Raw genomic sequence first — 20,734 nt, 5'->3', positions numbered from 1 at the left:
TTTTAGAGATTTTTTTTATCAAGTATCATGCCTAACATTTCAAATTTGTTACTTAATGAATCTCCACAATCTCTTTGATGTTGCTACTATTATACTCCTCTACTTTTCAGATAAAGAAACTATAGGAAGGATAACTACTGTTATGGGTCAAATTATGTTCCCCTGAAGGATATGTATAGGACTAGATACCTAGTGCCTATGAATGTGACTTTATTTAGAAATAGGCTGGTTGCAGATATAATTGAGTTCAGATGAGGTCATTTAGGTGGGTATAATTCAACATGACTCTTATTCTCATAAGGGGCAACCCTCATAACATAAAGGGGCATTTGGACATGAACAGGGGAAGATAATGTGGAGACACTCAGGAAGAAGACAACCATCTGACAATGGAGACAGAGTGGAGTGGCGCTTCTACACATCAAGGAGTGCCAGAGACTTCAGGCACACACCAGCAGGTAGCAGACACAAGGAAAGACCATCCACCAGATCCCCCAGAGAGAGCAGGAACCTGAAAACACCTTCTTATCAGACTTCCAACCTCCAGATCTTTGAGATAATGAGTTTTCATCATTTTAAGCCATTCCAGTTTATGGTGCTGGAGACTAATATAACTGCCTTGCCCAAAATCACAGGATTAGTAATCTCACAAATCAAGATTTGAACCCACACCTGTCTGATAGTAAAATCCATAATCATAGCCAAGGGGCTAAAACAGCATTATATAGAAGCCATAGAGTCTACCTTCAGAGATTTTACAGGAAAGTTGCCACTGCAGCCTGCTTCTGAGGAAGATGAGTTCTCTAGGTAAAGAAGGAAGAGGAGAGAAATCCAGATAGAAAGAACAGGACATGCATGAAAGACAGGAAGATGTATGCTTGCTGTGCTTCAGGAATAAATGCCTGCATTTCTTGGGACAGTCCTGGAAGCACACTTGCATAAATAATTCTGTAGAAGAGGAGCATCTAAAATGGTAAGATGGTCACAGTCTATACCTGCATCATGGGACCTCTCATTTACTGTGGGAGCATTCTTGCCAGTGAATCCTTCTGGAATAGTCAACCTCCTTACCCAGGGTGGGCTGGAAGATCCCATTAATCCACAAGATAAGGAACATTTTCTTTCCATGTCATTAAGCACCATCTCTTAATTGTCTTCTTACTCTCCATCAAAAAAGAATACTAAGAAGTCCTTTTCCAGGAAAAAAGCTTATTTCTTCTCTCATCTGCTCTATCCCTGCCCCTGCTTCTCCACTTAGTGATGGACTAGTACAGACAGGTGACTGTGGAATGTCCCCTGTATATCAGCATGCATTCAAGTGTGTGCTCCAGAGGAGGAGCACAGGCCTGAGCACACTGGCAGGTGTGAAAAGCGTGCTCAGAGCTTGAATCACAGATGTAGCCTTGCCACGCTGCATGATCACAGCAGCCGGTCCTTTAATCTCACGTAGAGAGAGGAGGTCACGCGCTTGGTATTAGAGGACAGCACTGTCATGCCTCTAGATCCTAGCTTCTGCCTTATTTCCACCAATAAAAACTCTTCCCTTGAACACTATACATTTTGATCCAATTCATGTTCAGTTAATTAAACTAAGGCAGCAGAGGCTATGCAGGCAGTGGCCACTGGTCCTGAAATATCTTTACATGAATATGAGGGAGAGAGTGAAGTCCTCGGAGCCATATACAGCCTCTCTTCCTTTGTTCTCTGCCTCACAGTGAAATAGGAAATGCTGTGGATTCTTTTTCCTCCTGCCTTTTTCTTTCAATCTGTTTCCAGTACATAGATGACATGCACTTACTCATGCTTAAAGTCGCAGCTCATACTTCACCTCTAAACACTCACTGACCTTACCACCTTCCCTCCCATGCTGTGCTGGCAAAAATCAGGCGTGTCCCTTTCCTGTGCTTCAATTGCACAGTGTCAGCACATCTACTGAGACTTGTCACACTGAACTGAAATTATTTACTTACCTGTCTCTATGGCTGCATAACTAAAACTTAGTGTCTGAAAGCAATAATCTTTATTAATACTGTTTTATCTCCAGGGCCTCCCCACAGCTGCTGTCAGGCTGGGGCTGGGGCTGGAATTATCGCCAAGATGAGCTCACTCACATGCCCTGGAACCCAAGATAGGAGAGCTCAAGCACCTGGCCCAGAGGGCATTTCTCCTGATCCATGTGGTCCCTCCTGAGGGTCTCCCCTTCATGGCAGCTTCAGAGGAGCTGTGTGTCTTACATGGTGACTCAGGGCTCCAAAGGCAAGTGTCCCAAGACATAGTGAAGTAGGCAAAAACTATTGCATTTTTTTTTCACTTAGTACAATCACACAGCACCATATTTGCCACAGACCCAGGTGCACCCAGAATCAACAGAGTGGGAATACGATCCTCTCTCAACCCCACGGAAGAGGGTCAACATCACACTGTAATAAAATCATGCAGGATGGGATATATTCATGAAGCCATCTTTAGAAAATACAACCTGCTGCAGTAACAAAGCCAGTGTTTGGCAAGATGCCTGGCACTTAATGGTCTCTCTATGAACATAAATGGTGCAATGAATGGATGACCCTTATCTCTCTGCCTAAGCCTTATTCTCTTATGTCCAACTATTACAAAGGCTTCTATTCTTGCTTTTTTCCCCTTTAACTTTTCTTATATCCAATTTATCACTTACCCCATTTTCTGAAGATCCATTTTCTAAAACCTCTGCTTTTCTGATGTTTCATTTTCAAAAGCCTTCAACAGTCCTAACTGCTTACAGCAGAACGAAGGTGTTGTACCAGCTCTTGGGGCTGTGCATTTCCTGTGCATGTTCCACAAGTGTACCTGTCCACAGATGTGTCTCAACTCACCTACAGACCAAGAGAAGACTCATCTGGCACATGCATGTGCACTTACATTTCACATGGAAAGCTTCCTTTGTCAAAAGCGGTACTTGAGTGATGGATTAAAATCGGGCAGTTGACTGCTGCCCGATCAACAGAAGACAGAGGGAAAGAACACAAATCCCCAAGAGACTAGAAAGAGATATAACCTCACAAGCCAGTGGAGAGCAATGATGAACTGAGATGGTTTGCTAAACTGAAACTGCTTCATGTCACGGAGCTTCATTCAGATTTGGGAATTGGAAACACCAAATACCTCAGAAATCTGGGGAGAAGATGGAGTTGAAAACTGAGAACACCTTACAAGGCTTCATGAGGAAGAACAGTTACCCTCCCTGACCATGGAAAGGATAGAGGTGTATTCTGGAGAGAAGGAAGAGAGGAGCACTAGACGTGGCTCAGTAGGCAAGCTGTTGGTACGGATGTGTTACCAAAACAGAGGGAATTCAATAAAATTCTGCACATGCCACAATATAGATCTCAGGGCTCCTTTTTCTGTTCAGCTTATGAATGTTAGAGAAGCTTTTCTCCACACTTCCCTTCCCCACATCAGTCAAGAAATTGGTACATTCTTCTTTAGGGAGCAGAGACCCAACTTAACAGTCCTTGGAAAAAAAGACTTAGCGATTTTTAACTATTGGAGTTTCCCACATGTTAACCTACCATGAATCACACTAGTGAACAAAGAGCTGCCCAGAGGAATTTTTTTTCTTTTGACTAGAAAGAGATAGTCAAAGATCACCTTAGACTTGAAAAAGAAATAACCTATCTAAAAATTTAGAAACCCAAACAAATGTGTTAGAAAAAGGAACTCAGAGGAAGTGGAAGTAATTCTAGGAGTAGTAAATTCTAGGACAGGCAGAAGGAGAAAGAAAACTGTAATTAAGACCCTGAGAAGGATTTTAAAAGGTGGCAGAGAAAATATGTTAATATGAGAATTGGAAAATAAAGCTGAGAATATATAGCAGAAAATGTGACCAAAAGATAGAGATGGAAAATATAAAACCTAACAAAACCAGAGGCTTCGTGACCATCTAGTATTTGAACATAGGAGTTCCAGAAAGAGGAAGGAGAAGACAAAGGAGAGAAAGTTAGCAAAGAAATAATCCAAGACATGAGTCCCCTTATAGAAAGGAATTTCCAGAAGGATTTATAGGAAGGCCAGAAACCCATTGTGTGGCAGATCTAGAAAATATGCAGTTCAGCTTAGAGCAGGGACCAACAGGAGCGCAGAAGTCTTCCAGCAAAACATGGGACAGAACCCTAAAGTGTTTGTACAAAAGCCCTGAGAGAATATTCAACCCTCAAGTGAAGTCCGGGGGCAAATTGGTAATAGGTACATCACAAATGAATTTATAATAATGCAATTAATCATTCCAGGGAAAAGAAAATGGAATCTCGCTGTATATTTATAGTTGAGCTATGGAGCTCAAGTATAAATGAAATGTAAATAATTCTAGCTGTATGAAATTTAGAAGTTGAACTTAGAAAAGTGAAAAGAAGAAAGGGAGGGAGAAGGGAGAAAGAGCATGTCAAGAAGAAAAAGGAAAACATTTTTAAAGTGTTGCTTCCATAAAAGTTTTGGGAGTTCCTGCCCACAGGATGAGATCTGAATCCTGTTCTGCATGACATTTCAGTCTTTCACAAGAGCCTTATGTTAATTCACTATTGATCAATGATGTGGGTCACTTTCCCACTTCTCAGCTGTGCTCCTCTCTCCTCTCCAAACTTGGAATTCCCTCTCTCACCTCTCTTCTCCAAGTTTATTCATCTCCTAAATCATTTTTATCCTTACCACTTATATAAAGCCTTTCCTGTCCATCCCCCATACACAGATCTTTCCTTTTTCTAAATTCCCACAGCAATTACTATCTGTACCCAGTTAGCTAATTGGGCTCTTTGCACTTCGGCTTTCAAAGTATTATGGTTTCTGAACGGAGCTTACAAGTTCCTTGAGGACAGATTCTCCCACAGTGGTTCCTGCAGTGCCGCAGAGCTATCGACATGGTAGGAACATTAACATTTTTTGAACAAATTAGCTAATTAATAATTAAGTTACTCCACCTCATGTCTCTCTCATGCCAGGCTTTTGTTGTTTCTTCCACTGAGCAACAGGGGTTTGTTGTAACTTTCCATCGATCTCCTCTGCCTGTGGTTCCAGGCTATGAGGACCCTGCCCCCATCTGTACTCAGAGCTAGGATCTCAGAAGATGAGGAAGAGTTGGATGCAGATGGAGTAGCCATAGTACAATGGCTTATTGGTGTCAATTTTATTTTGGAAGATTTATTCCTACCACAGTCATGGCGGGATTAGCAATGGCAGACGGGGTCTACAATCAAATCAGTTCTTAACTCCACTTAATGGAAAGAAGAAGAAAGGCAATAAGACAAGCAAATTTTTAGAAGTGGGTTTGGAGTTTACCCCCTCCCCCCAATTTTTTTTTTTTAAAAAGTAGTTCTGGAGATGTCATAAAGAAATCACCCAAGGTTTTTGTTTTGTTTTGTTTTTGAGACAGAGAGAATTTTTTAAATATTTATTATTTAGTTTTCGGCGGACACAACATCTTTATTTGTATGTGGTGCTGAGGATCAAACCCAGCGCTGCGCGCATGCCAGGCAAGCACACTACTGCTTGAGCCACATCCCCAGCCCATCACCCAACTTTTTAAAGACCATTTGCTTAGTCTGTTGGGCACCCCATCTAAACACCTTGATCCAGAGACCCCCATCCTCCACCACCTACTCTGCCTGTCAGATTCGGACCCCTAAAAACAAGGAAGGCAATAAAAATGACATCTTCCCTTCACAGAAGAACAAGACTAAAGTACCTTTTGCTGGCCCGAAGATCTCATTTCTGGGTCACAGTTTACTGAGTCCAGGAACTTTGGAGCTGGAAGAGACCTAGAGATCATCTAGCTAGTGTCTCTCTTCCTCGGCTGCTTCTGATGACAAATCCCCCTGGTTTGCCCAATGTGCAGTGCTACCACTTCTTCTGGGATACTACCATGGAGAGAAAAAAACTTCTCTCAATAAATCAATGATGGAGAAATTACATGGCATTGTGCCAGGGATTCTCAGTCGACAGAGGAACAATTGAAGACAGCTGTCCTTGAATTCAATGGCTGGTTATGTTTTACAATCACAAACCTCCCTCTGCTCCACCAAAAGAACATGAAGATGGCTTTAGACTATCTCCTTCATGTCAACAAGAGGCAGGATGAACATCCCTAATACAAAACAAAATCCCAAATTCTCCAAAATCTAAAACTTGTTGGCACTGGCATGACATTACAAGTAGAAAGTTCCACACAATGAAACATTGTTTCATGCACAAAAGTATTTAAAATATTATACATAATTATCTTCAGGCTACCTGCATAAGATGTATATAAAACAAATAAATTTCATGTTTAGACATGGTTTCTATCTCCAAGATATTTCATTATGTACATGAAAATAATCCAAAATCCAAAAAATTCTGACATCTAAAACACTACTAGTCCCAAGCATTTTGGATAATGGATACTCAGCCTATATTTTAAACATAACTTTAATAAGTTCAAAGATTCCTGAATCTCATCATGGACCCCATGCTAAGAATCCATACTTGTATATCATTTTTAAGGAGCAAGCAAACTTTACAGATCTATGGACTAAAACAATAAATTATTTTAACCTTGGAGGAAAAAAACTCAAACCTAAAAGCAGAGTTTTATCTTAAAATTGCAGCATCACACATTGTTCTTAACACCCACCAGGACCAAATGTGTCTCAGGGATACTGAGGAGGTTGAAAACACTGAAAAGAAGTGGGGCAGCTTGCAAGCAATTTTTGTCGGGCTGAATATTTCCTCGAAACGTCATGTGTAGAAACACCACGCTCTTTGCCAGCATGTTGGCAAAGCGCAGGATTCTGAAAGTTAATGATTTTATGTGTCCAGACCTCACACGGGTTGCACCTTTAAAAAATTTTATTTCTCTTTTGTTTGGAGGATTTCCCGATAACTTTTAATTAAGTGTATTCTCTGTTGGCAGCAATGAGACAATAAAGGGAAAGGGCTTGGACACTCTTGTTCACAAAGCCAATCCTACATATTTGTTGTTGATTGATAGGTATAGTGCTGAAGTTGTAGTTGCAAAGTAAAACCCACAGTAAACTGATGCTTATGTACACAAGCTTGGAAAGAGGGCTCCTCAGCATAGAGGTGGTATATTCCATGGTCTGTTTGGACTCTTGAAGGTTTCTAAGGCATTGGGCTCTTGCTCCTGGGAACTGATGCTTCCCAAAGAACTCCACAGACCAGAAGTCAGTCTGCTCAAATGAAACTATGTTGATAGAGAACTGAACCAGATGTTTGGGGAAGATGAGAAGTGTGGGCAAGATGAGAAGCATAGGGCATACATGTGTGACTTCTTACAAGCATTGAAGAGTTTTCTGTTTTGCAAGGTGAGATGTGACAAGAAACAGATCTGGCATCTCAATATCAGCTCCTTGGTCCTAAAGGAACTAATTCATTTTTCTGCCTCCTTGCAACACAACATTAACATACATTCTTTCTTTTTCTTCTTCTTATTCTTCTTTTTGCAGTATTTCCAAAGAAGGGTATTCTAGCCTTTCTTAACCTTGCATTCCAGACTCTCAAAGTGCCCACACTCAGGAAATACTTCCTCAGGTTTAACTAAATCCCTCTCCCTGCAATTTGAGACCATTGCTATCCTCCAAGGACTAGCAGAACAGCTGCCTGGCACCCTGCCAATCACACCATTCCACGTTCCCATTGTTCAGCTAGGGAAAGAGCTCTGGGCTCTTGTGGACTGGCTTCCCACCACCCAGCAGGAACCCCACCCTCCTCTAGGGGTTGCTTTGCTGTGACATCAGGTTCTTATGTGGGGCGCTCTTCTCCCAGGACTCTAAAATCATCATGAGGGACTTATCACCCTCTGAAAACAGAATTATCTGTGAGAGGCTTTGAAAGATGGTGCAAGAGAAGGGTCTACACCTTTATAGTGCTTTACCTAACCTGTGTGTGTGTACACAAGTTCCACTATAGGTATTAAAGCCACCATTTTAAAGATAAGGAAAGGAATCCTGCAAGATTGATTCAACCAAAAATTGCATAGATAAAAGGAGGGAAGCCATGAGATAACCCTCAAATTATAATACTCAAGGTCAGTTCTCTTTCATGACAATAGAGTTGCTGGCTGAGAAGCAAATCAAATCCTAGACCAGTAACCATACATGTCCTATCTTTGCGATTCTTTGTGTAAGAAACAAGAGGCAGACACTGAGGAAATAAGCATAAAGGCTGATTGGAAGCTACTAGCAAATGTAAAGTCTTCAGTCACAAGTACTGTGGAATAGGTCGGAGCAGTTGAATGGGAGGACAGTACAGGTGGCACTGCAGGATGGCCAAGACAAGTATCAGAGGCCGAAAGACCTGACTTCCAGCCCTGGCTCTTACACATGCTGTGTGACACTGGACAAGTTCATGTACCTGTGAGCTTCGGTTTCTTTATGTATGAAATGAGAAGAATAATACTTTTTTCACAGGTTATTTTGAAAAGTAAACGAGATCATTAATATTAAAGTGCTTAGAACAGGGCCTGATAGATAGGAAGAGTTAAATAAACGTTTAAATAGTAATTATTCATATTATGAAATGAATAGAGCAACGAAACTGAATGGAGTTAAATCGGGAAAGGTTTTAAGGATGAAGCAAAATTGCAACATGAATATGAAAGCAAAATGGGAGTCTAGGAAAAAAAGTCAAAACGGGGTGCTGTTTCTTTGCCCTCTTCCTTCCATATTAATTAAAGCCCTGTTGGTCTTTGTATGTAAGTATTCACACTGTCCCCAAGGATTTCAGATTTTTAAATCCATTATGGAATAGTAAAATAGCAGTATGTCTTAGGAGAGGCTGTGGATAGATGGCTTCCAGGATACACAGGGAGATGTGTTAAAGCAAATTCTATCCTAGAATGAAGAATCACTTCTGCATAACTCCATTAAAAATTGAGTGTGCCGTAATGTTGAGCTATTCTGAGTGTGGATAACTTCTTGAAAGGTTAAATCTAATGACTTGGCTTGCTTGCCATAGATCTGCTGCTTCTGATATAGATGGGAGAGATGACCTCTCCCTACACTCTGCAAATTATTGGAAATAAAGATATTGCAATTCTTGGAAGAATCTTATTGATTGATTAAGTAAAACATTTGCCAAATGGAAATATAATTTGAAAGGTATACATTTAATGGAATTAATAAGCGAACTGATAAGGCAAAATGTTAAAAGTAACCAAAAAAGACTCTAATTGATTAGAGACATAAACAGGCCCGAAAGAGAAAGGAGCCCAAGAGGAAAATTGCTGGATGCTCTTAGGGATTGTGGAAACACTGTCTTTGACATTTGTCCAATCCAGTATGGATCTGTGAAGCACAAACCACAATGCCACAACTATTTCCAAAGGCATGTAAATCAGGATGCACCACTTGTTGGTATAGGACAAGCTGTTTAATGTGCCCAGCCTAAAGGACTGTGGAAAGGCCATCCTGAGCTCTGGTGCTGCCCATTCACAATGTGGGTTTCTGTGGCTGGAGAAGGGAAGCCAACAAGTTGCACAGGCTGTCCTACCCTGAAAGTTGATGCTGTTTGGACAGCTGGCAACACCAAAGGGAAGGCTTGGTCTGGGAAACTCAATCCATAACTTGCTTCAGAAAAATGCTCCTCAAAAACAGATGCTTACATTAGTGAGTGAAGGGCCAAATAGAGAAGGAGAGAGAGAATCACAATTATTTAAAATGCACTCTATGCTGGGCACTTTATACAAATTATTTAATCCTCGTGGCAGTTTATAAGATTTACCAAACTCATTTTACAAAGGTCTGGTGACAGAGCTGGGATTCGAATCCAGGTCTTGCAGACTTCAAAGTCTATAAATCTATGGTCTTTCCATGAGCAAGATGACTTTGGGGAATAGGATGCAGACGGATTTCACCTAGACAATGGGGCCTGCGTATGAGACTACGTGAGCTGAGCATAGGCTACAAAGCTGGATCCAGATTATGAAAACCTGAGTATCAGGCTAAGAGATTTAAAGCTTATTTTCAAGGCAATTAGAAGTCAAAGAAAGTTTTCGGACAGGGCTGGTGTGAGAAATTGTTATGGTTTAGATGTGGTGTCCCCCCAAAACTCACCTGTGAGACGACGCAAGAAGGTTTGGAGGATAAATCATTGGGGTACAGCCTAAACCTAATCAGTGAGTTAATCTGGGATGGGATTAACTAAAGGGGTAGGGTGTGGCTGGAGGAGGTGGGAACTGGGGCATAGCCTTGGTGTATATATTTGTATCTGGAGAGTGGAGTCTCTCTCTCTCTCTCTCTCTCTCTCTCTCTCTCTCTCTCTCTCTCTCTCTCTCTCTCTCTCTCCTTCTTGACCACCATGTGAGCTGCTTCCCTGGGCCACACACTCTGCCATGATGTTCTGCCTTTCCTGGAGCCCCCAGGAATGGAGCCCGCCTTCTCTGGACTAAGACCTCTGAAACAGTGAGCCCTCCAATAAACTTTCCTCCCCTACAGTTGTGCTGGTCAGATCCTTTAGTTATAGCAGCAAAAAAAAAGCTGACTAAAACAGGAATAATCAGAATTTTCCTTCCTACATTTATAATAGAACCCAGTGTGGAAGGGAGTAAAGAGAGACCAAATGAGAAAACGAATAAAAAGGAGGAAAAAAAATATATTCCTAGCCACTGGCAAGTTAATAATAAAGGTCTGAACCAGATGGTAATTAAAAGGTCTTAGTGGAATAAAAGGTGTGGCCGATGGCATTTTTATCCAAATGGCCATCACGACATCTCCCGTCCCACCTACTTTTCCGGAAACCTGTCATTCCCCATCACAGTATAGTCTATGCTCCCCTCCCTGCACAGGGCAGGCCTTTGTGACTACTTCAACTAACAAGGGATGGCAGAGGGATGCTCTGAGGCTCTCAAGGCAAGGTCATTAAAAAATGATACAGTTTCCACCCCGTTCACTCTATCTCAAGATGCTACCCATGGAAGCCAGCCATTGCGCCATGAGAAAGACCAGGAGGCCACAGAGAAGCCTGGGGCGGGGGGGGGGTGGGTGGGGGGGGTGGGGGGGGTGGGGGTAGGCTCCCGTCCATCAACCCTGGCCGAGCTCCCTGATGACACAGAGCACTGCTCACTCACTGCTCCAGGAGTCAATCTTAGATCCTTGAGTCCTTCCTCCAGCTGCCCCGGGCAATACCACTGCAACAGAGTAGAGCCTGACAGGCCAAGTCATGCCCAGATTAAAAATTTTTGAGAAAATTTGTGACTTTCGTTACTAAGTTCGGGGGTGACTTTTTTACACAGTGTCTATAACAAGAATAAAAAGGGCCCGATGGGGAGAAAATTCACACGTACATCAACCAACTCACATGCTGACGAATCAAGGTGGATTTTGTTTACTTGATTGTGTCTCCATTATTCTAAGATGTGGAAATTTCAGACCTGGGAAACAACTGGGCATCCATTTATAAACAAATCGTCAAGTTCCTGCTGTTGCATTTCTCTAGTGTCCACTCTAATGGGGAAGGGTGGGGAGGCAGGAGCTCCTCCCTAAGGACCCGGGATCCAACACTGGAAAACCCACATTGAGCGTGTACTATGTTTTAGGCAAGATGTTCGGCATTTCACAATCCTTTTCTCTCCACATTATCAGAAAACTCTATGCAGAGTTCTACTCCCATTTTGCAGGACCAGAAAAACACCTAGAAAAGTAATTTTAAAAAATGAAATCGATGAGTATTAGGGACAAGATTCAAACTCAAGTCTAATTCCAGTGCTAGTCTCTTTCTACTATATCCACCTCCGTGTTTGCCAAAATGGTTTCTCTTTGATTTTGACACATATGCACTATTGAATTTTTTTTAAGTGCTGGGGATTGATCCCAGGGCCTCACACATGCTAGGAAAAAAAGTTACCACTGAGTTACATCCCAGACCTACTATTAACATTTTTGTGTGTTTTGTTTGGAGTAGATTTTCTCTACTTCGGCAGCAATATATTTACCTTTCTTGGCTGCTATTTAAAAAAAAAAAAAAGTTTGCTTTCCTGAAGCATACACAACCCAATGATGTTGGAAGCAGATGGTCCACAGTATGCTGTGAGACATGGAAATCAAAATTAAGAGAAAATTTTGTCACAGTTATGAAGGGCTATGGTGCTACACATAAGTACATAGAATGTATAATGTGTCATTAGCAAAAGTGTCTTTTTCTTCTTAATAAGTTGGCTATCACCCTTACTGAAAGGGTTCTTGCAATGAAAGTTAAGACATTTTACCCCGGTGTATGAATGTCTTATAAGTTGAAGTGCAGAAAGTAAGAGTTAATTGTGCAAAACTTATGGATGTCTACCTGATAAGTCCCTTCAGAATTCTGTCAGGGGCTTGTGATTATTTGAATGGGAAGAGTTCCTTCTCTGATTTCTTTCTTTTTTTTTTTTTTTAAAGAGAGAGTGAGAGAGGAGAGAGAGAGAGAGAGAATTTTTAATATTTATTTTTTAGTTTTTGGCGGACACAACATCTTTGTTGATATGTGGTGCTGAGGATCGAACCCGGGCCGCACGCATGCCAGGTGAGCGCGCTACCGCCTGAGCCACATCCCCAGCCCCCTTCTCTGATTTCTTAGCTTGAAAAGTCATGTGGAGGGCAGGAGGTGCCAGTCTCCCCCTCTGATTGTCACTGAGTTCAGTGACAGGGGGACGAGGGCATCCGAGCTCCTCCATTTTGTCCTGGCACAGCCTCTGCACACTGAGACCTTGCTCTAGTTATTAACCCCTAGTCTTTACTCACTGGTTCCTAGGGGACAACAAAACTGTGCCAGCCCTACTGATTGTAAGTCATTACTTTAGAAAAAGTCATCAGTTCTTGTGCAAATCCAAAGGCCCTTTTAATGAACAGCCCTTTTCCCCTCAACAGTAATGCATTTCTTTCCTCAGCATGCCATTTTCAAAACCTTTGACATTTCACCACACCTCATCATTGCCTTCATCATGGATCATGCCAATTTGTCAGTTTTAATCTGTCTAAAAACTTGCATCTGCCAGCATAAACCTTTTTGTTTCTTATATGTTGATACAAAGATTTCACACATTGATTTTTGTGTAGCTCTGATTTCATGCAAGCTAAGCAAACAGTGACAGGTTGGTACTTGGGGTAATGAATGCTCCATCAGATTAATACAAATCAATGGCATTGGCAAGTTTTGGATGAGGCACAGGGGGTGGGGTCTGGACAGCACATGCTGCCAGAACAAGACAGATGGTCAGAAGCTGACTCTCTTACCTCTTTATCTTGATGGGCTCATTAGCAGATTTCTCTCCTTTGGGTCTCATTTGAGTTTCTTGGTTTTAAATGGCACCCCATAGATTGCCTACTCTCCTGGAAAACTACTGACAAAGCCTTCTCATGATCTGGCGCAGAGATTATTCTCGTGCTGGGGATCTATTTAACAGCCTGAAGAACCAGACCATAGGTAAAATGGTGCTGGGTCTACTATTTATCCAGGAGGATCCTTGGAGTCAAAAGAGTTAACACTTCCCTGTTAAGAATCTGCTTTTCTAAATACAACGATTTGTTGAAGGTCAAGCTCTGTAGGCACATTATTTTATTCATTCTGCATAAAAGCTCTAAGAGGTAGTTTTCATGATTGTTGCTGCACCTATTATTGTTATTTCGTAGATGAGGAACTGAGGATTCATTCATCTGTGCAAGAGCGTGCAGTTGGTAAGTGGAGAAGGCAGAATCATCTCCGGATCTGTTGGGCTATGGAGCCCTGTGGTAGGTCACTGGGGTGGCCCTACATTGCCACTCATCTCACTTGACATTGTCACTTGTCTCATAGGCAAAGGCAGATGGTTAATCCTTTTGAATGTTCTGGGTGCTGAATTAGCTCCTTATACAGCCTTCCTTCCTTCTTGTAGACCTCAGAGAACTTCAGCCATCTCTCCCCTCTTATTTTTAAAGCATGTGTCTATCTCCTTGGCTTCCCTCTCTCCTACCTTTGTTCCAAATGAGCTTCAGTACAGGAAAAAGACAGTAGATAGTCAAAAGTTTTCAGAGACCCTGTGGGATAGAAAATTCATTGATCTAGCAAGTAGAGATCCTGACCTCCTATTTTAATATTTTTTTCATTATTGTTTTTAGTGATTTCCTTTCTCAACCTCTCTCTTAATTAACCTGACTGCTTCCACTATTGTTGGAAGAATTCAGCTTGAAAGAGTTGTTGAGTGAGATTGCAAGGCCTGACCCACAACTGTTTCACAATCTTCACCCCAAGTCTAAGTTACTTTTGCATGTCTGCATCCCTTTGTTCCTGGGAAGCTTCTCTGATTGAAAATGTTTCCACACAGCTTTAAACCGGACCTTTGCAGATGCCTCTCCATACTCACAGTGATCTCCTAAACCCAACTGTGCCTCTCCCTGTGTCCTTCGGATGTGCCAGTAGAATGTGGACCAGCCAGGCCCAGCAACGCGCCTACCTTCACCAGCACCACGCTGTATGGTCTAAGGAGCCTCCTCTACAACACGCACAGCTGCTGCTCTGCCACACCATTTCACAGCTATGCTTCTCTACCCAGGATTCTTTGATGCTAATCTCCTTGTTTTCCAAACTCCATGGTTTCTTCTGTTTTTCTATCACTGCTCAAGGTGTCAATCCCATTGCTCAGCCTTGCCTTCTATTTTTCAGACTTTACATTAACTGTGCTCCAGGCTTGTGGTTTTAATTCCCATTGCAGTAATGATTCACAAGTCTCCATACCGAGGCACACTCTCTGCTTTCCTCTTAATTCCAAATAGCATCCAATGGGGAATTTTCAGGCAAAGATTCTACCACTATCTGTATCAGACCATGCCTTAACTTCCAATTACTGTCTTTTTCATTCTTCCAAGCTCATTGAAGACAGCTTGAAAATCTGTCTCTCCTAAAAGTCATTCCTTTATCCATTTATTCACTCACTTATTCATTAACTTATTCAATAAATATTTACCAAGTGCCTATTCTGAGTCAAGTTCTAGGGGAGGCATTGAGGATACAAAAGCAAATAAATATCCTGAATCTAATATGGAAGATCCTCCACCCATCAATATAATCCGATATGCAACCTTTTCTCTCATGATTTCCAACACCTTTAAGTGCTTTAGCCAAACTGGTCTCCTATCCCTTACCCTAACACATTATTTCTTATCTCCAGGTCTTTGTTCTTGCTCTTCCTGCTGGAATAACTTCCATCAATCTTTCTGACATCTAAAATCAACATTGAGGGCTGGGGTTGTGGCTCAAGCAGTAGCGCACTCGCCTGGCATGCGTGCGGCCCAGGTTTGATCCTCAGCACCACATACAAACAAAGATGTTGTGTCCACCGAAAATTGAAAAATAAATATTAAAATTCATTCTCTCTCTCTCTCTCTCTCTCTCTCTCTCTCTCTCTCTCTCAAAAAAATAAAATAAAATAAAATAAAAAATAAAATAAAATCAACATTGCTTGCAAATCCCATGTATTTTGAAAGTATTGACATCGTGCTTTTGCTGTTTTCTCAATTCCTGTAGAATTTTGTGATTCCATGGTTAGGAAGTAGGAAGGTGTGGCAAAGAATGTTCTGGTGGCAGAATCTGTAAGTGAAGTTGTCATATTTTCTGAGCAAGGGCAAGATTAGTTAATTTCTTTATTCACCCATTTTTTCCATTCATTTTTGATTTTGGCAAAAGACATAGGTTCTCAGAGGGCTTAAGGCCAGCAATAGGATGGCTGTCCATGATGCTGGTCCCCATAGGCCCTGCTGCTCCATAGCCTGGTGGCACTTGCTGACAAGGATCAAACCATGTTGATGGAGGAGTTATTGGGATATCAAACATCTGTTCAGAGTAAAAGAACTGCATTGTGAAAGGCTCATCCTGATCTCCACCCAACTTCATGATGGACCTCTCCCAACAGGGTGACAATAACCCCAGTACACAATATGTACACACAGTAGGCTTTGAGATTTTTAAGGAGAAGGAACATGTCAACCAGAAACAGATTTTCTTCAAATCTCCTCAGTGCACAATCACAAGAAAGTCCTGAGAGTTTTCTGTGTTAAAACTTTAGCATCTGCATAAAACAATATCCAAGACCAGAACTACTTAGATCCTTCCATCTATTCTCTCCTTTTTCTTATTCAATGTTCATACTATGTCTGGGTCTCCTGAGACAGGCCCTCAAAAGAAAGCCCAGATCTGAGCTTGATCTAGGCATATAGATCTCAGAGGAGACTAGTGGTCCTCCCTAGACTTCTAACTCTAACTTCTAAATCTTCTTTCTCTTCTACCCTGATCCTTACCCCAAGCCCTAGAATAGGAATGATGTTAACAGTCTTTGTTTAACTCCCTGAATGGCCAGTGCCCAAGCCAACCATTCCTACCTCACAGCAAACTATATCAGGGAGTACAGCACCGACTTTGGTCCAACCTGAGATATTTTCAAAATTGAGTGCTAGGGAAGGAAATAGGGAGGCAGAAAATAAATACAACTATTCACCCAGCTTTGAAAAATCTATTCATAGCCATTTAGAAAATGAATGACTGCAGAAGTCTCAACCCAATGTTTTTTTATTTGAGGCATACAGAGTGCTAACTATATGCATTTCACTCTGCTAGGTCCTCGGGATACAATGGAAAGTAATAACTGGAGAAAAATACAACAAAATCCCATTTTACAGCTATATGTACTGCTCCCTCCATGTGGCTTGGGCTGAGTATGGAAGGAGAAGGCTGGTTTGACGGTTGCCATTCTCCTCTCTTGACATTCCTACTTGAGTTTCAGAGCTCTAGCTGAGTCATAACTACAGCTCTATGTTTCCATGAAGCTTCCTAAATTACCAAGAGGTAGTGGTAGATGATCCATTGTGGAGGTGTATCATAGTTTAGATCTAAGTGAAGCAAACTTAAGAAATGACTGACTCCTGCTACCAAATCTATAAGCAGGACATCAACAAGTAACCATTTCTTTGAGACCTCTAAATGATTCAAATCTGTAAATCTGCAGGGAACTTGCTGAACAATGATTATCTACCCATCTGCCCTTCACAGACAAAGCAATGGAATCACCTTTTAAACAAAAAGGTAGACTACTAGAAAAACTATATGAATAGCTTTTCTCTACCTTTCAGTTTACTATGTCCTAAGGGTTACAGTTGGAGTAGTCATACCCATCCAACACTCTTTTATCAAATGCTCTACAGAAGAGAAAAATGGGATGACCTTGGGACAGAGGAAGCCCCAACCAACATCCTAATGTGCAACTTGACATCCTTCTACTCTTCACAGTCTTATCCCCCCACCATTCTGCAAGCACCTTGAAATCAGGGATCGTATCTTTGCTTCCACTTGTAGGAGTTTGTAGGACAGTGCTGCTCATGATAAATAATTACTAACAGTGCTCACCAATATTCCTCTGTCACCAAAATCATTCCACTATTTGTTTACATTGTACAATTATCCACCAATCAGGATAAAAAAAAAAAAGAATCATTGGCTTTCAATTGGCTAAATAGAATTGTTAATATAGTGAATAATTATTCACTAGTAGATGAGTCAGCCTATTTCACTTAAGTGAAGGTCATAGATGCAACATCTTATAACCATTATTTTAAAATATTGACATAAATAATTAAGTCCTTTAGGTATAGACCAAGGAGACGGATACCTGGGTCAAATGGTGGGCCCATTCCCAATTTTCCAAGAAATCTTCATACTGCTTTCCATATTGGCAGCACCAATTTTCAGTCCCATCAGCAATGATGAGTGTACCTTTTCCCCCACATCCTCACCAACACTTAATGTTATTTGTCTTCATAATAGCTGCCATTCTGACTGGAGTGAGATGAAATCTTAGAGTGGTTACAGGGACACAGCCACATCAATGTTCATAGCATCTCAATTTACCATAGCTAAACTATGGAACCAGCCTAGATGCCCTTCAATAGGTGAATGGACAAAAAAATAAAAATGTGGCATATATACACAATGGAATATTACTCAGCAATAAAAGAGAATAAAATCATGGCATTTGCAGGTAAACGGATAGAGTTAAAGAAGATAATGCTAAGTGAAGTTAGCCAATCCCAAAATACCAAATGCTGGATGTTTTATCTAATATAAGGAGGCTAATTCATAGTGGGATAGGGAGGGGGAGATGGGAGGAATAGATGAACTGTAGATAGGGCAAAGGAGTTGGAGGGAAAGGGAGGGGGCATGGGGTTATTAATGATGGTGGAATGTGATGTTCATTATTATCCAAAGTACAGGTATGAAGACATGAATTGGTGTGAATATTCTGTCTATACAACCAGAGATAGGAAAAATTTTGCTCTAGCTGTGTAAAAGTAAAAATTATCATGCATTCCACTGTCATATAAAGATAAAAAAAGAAATATTTTAAAAACCCAATAAAGTCAAGCAAAGGCCATGAATTCAACACCAATGAAGAGCACATTAATTTATATGCACCCAATCCATCCAACATGGCACCAACTGCCAAAGGGACAATGAAAGTAGCATTGCCCTGTCCTCTAAGAGCTTTGAATCAGATTGAGGACAGCAGACATTCCTGGCAATTAGGAAATAAGGAAGATGCTGTAGATTCAGAACAGAAAGATATGGAAGAAGCCAACCTTTTAAGGTAGAAGAATGTGACTTAAAATGAGAGATTTTTATTTGGTTATATTACCACGTGTAATAAAACAAATTAAATTAGGAGAAATATATAATCAAAAATTAAACATAAACATTATAAATTATTCAATTACTCATAAATAAGGACTATAATCATTTTGGTATGTGTTACATCAGAATAACTCTTATACAAAAATAGAGATTTTAAATAAAATAAAATTACATTATAATATTGTTTTTAATTTATTACTTATACTCAACAACGTATTTCAAACAAAACTGAAAATATGCTCACAAAATTGTAAGTGACACAATGCTAGGGAGGAAAGCCAGTGATGAGAGTCGCAATCTGGAACAATCTAGAAAGATCTTGGCAAAACAGTACAAAAGCCAAAGTAACACAAACAAGTTTTAACAGAGAAATCATTTGACTTTCTAAATGCAAGAGGAATCTAGACTGTATCAACAGAAGCATGATGTGCAACAATAGGGAGAGGAAAGTCTTTTAGGCTGCTGCTGACCTGGCTTATCCTGAGCTGTATGCTCAATTTTATGACCTGCGCGGGTCAAGAGGATAATGAGCAAGATGGAAACTATGCCATGTGAGACATAATTGTAAGAACTAGAGGTGCTTAGCTGGAAAAGGGGAGACTTTGAGAGTATGTTTGTGTGTGCAGGAATTCTTAGCATATGTACATACAAAGAGCTATCCTGTGAAAGGATTTGATGTGTACTGTGTAACCTCAGAGGGCGAAAACAGTTGCACAATTTTGAGATAATCCTCCTGTTACCCGAGGAGGAATAATTATATAAACATCTAAGCTGTCCAACAATGGAACAGATTGCCTTTGTGGTAAGGAGTTGCCTGTTCCCTGAAAATTTAAGCACAGGTAGCATAAGGCATATCATAGACGGATCCCGGCCACCAAATGTGGAGAGTCCTGTGGTCCCTTCCAATTCTAAAGATGATGAGATAAAGTGAAGGGAACGTCATCAAACAAAATAAATAAGATTAGTTCTTGATTTGTGGGTTTGTGCCCGTGCATATATATATATATATATATATATATATATATATATATATATATATATATATATATGAGTTTATGGGTGTATAAAATTATCTATATCTAAAAATATTTATATCTTGGAAATATATCTTGAGCTTACAAATATATCTTGAGCTTAAATTAAAAAAAAAAAGAATTGCCTACTTATTTCTACAAGATGTAAAGGAGAAAGACAGACTGAGTTTGAATTCCAGTTGCATTTCATAATCACAGTATGACCTTGGGAATAAGGTTAAACCCACTGAGTCTTGGTATCCTTGTTTCCAAAATAAAGAAACAATACACAGTCAAAGGAGCATTTTAAAGATTAAAGGACTTACTGCTGTCATCCTGCCTAGCACATATTAAGTACTGAATACATAGAACATTATTATTATTATTATTATTATTATTATTATTATTATTATTATTATTCTCTCCCATCCCTCCCAGTAGTCACTCCCTTTCTCTTCTTTCTCTCCAAGTACCTCTGCTCACTCTCTCACTCTGTCTTTCAAGGTGCTCCCAGCTTATCTCTGTGTCAAAGCCCATCTGTCTCATCTCTCCTTTGATGCTGTAAGTGGTGTTTAAGGAAGAAGAGACGCAGGGTGTGCAGGATATAGAGTGTAAACAGGAAGGTGCAAGGGAGAAAAGGGAACAGGAGAGCACAGGAGAACCACAACAGGCTTTCCCACCTCCAGCGCCATAACCTGTATAAAGAGGAACAAATACAGGAAGGAAGAACCATGAAGGATTGATATTGTCAAAAGAATAAGAGTGGAAATCTTCCATCAAAGCAGGATCTCACACTGGAAAGGGTCAAAAGGAAGTGAGAAGCAAAAGAGAAGCCACCAGGACCAATGCAAGAACAATGAAAAAGATAGATGGCCTTAAAAAGGATAACAAATGCGTCTTCGGTAACTTTAATTTTCTGGGCTTTGGTGAGCTTTGCCTAAGCTTCAACTAAATGGAAATATAAATAGCTGAGAAAGAAGCCAGTGGATGGGAACTGACATAATGGACTCTATTGACTCTCTGAGAGATATAAGGGACCTTCTTAAAAGCATAATATTTTACATGATCAT

General features: G+C 40.7%; 2 long non-coding RNA genes across 2 annotated transcripts in view; one reads left to right on the top strand and one right to left on the bottom strand.

Moving 5' to 3' along the window:
• Positions 1-20,734, bottom strand: part of LOC144377211 (uncharacterized) — an 87,774-nt gene that overhangs the window by 39,729 nt on the left and 27,311 nt on the right. The window lies entirely within an intron of this gene.
• LOC144376865 (uncharacterized) lies at positions 12,556-15,358 on the top strand. The gene is made up of 2 exons (XR_013437237.1): positions 12,556-13,673; positions 14,300-15,358. It is a non-coding gene; the product is annotated as an uncharacterized LOC144376865 (long non-coding RNA).

The sequence above is a fragment of the Ictidomys tridecemlineatus genome, chromosome 4, assembly GCF_052094955.1.
Source record: "Ictidomys tridecemlineatus isolate mIctTri1 chromosome 4, mIctTri1.hap1, whole genome shotgun sequence".
Lineage (NCBI taxonomy): Eukaryota > Metazoa > Chordata > Mammalia > Rodentia > Sciuridae > Ictidomys > Ictidomys tridecemlineatus.
The sequence above is the reverse complement of the archived record's forward strand: the minus strand, read 5'-3'. Positions and strand labels throughout refer to the sequence as shown.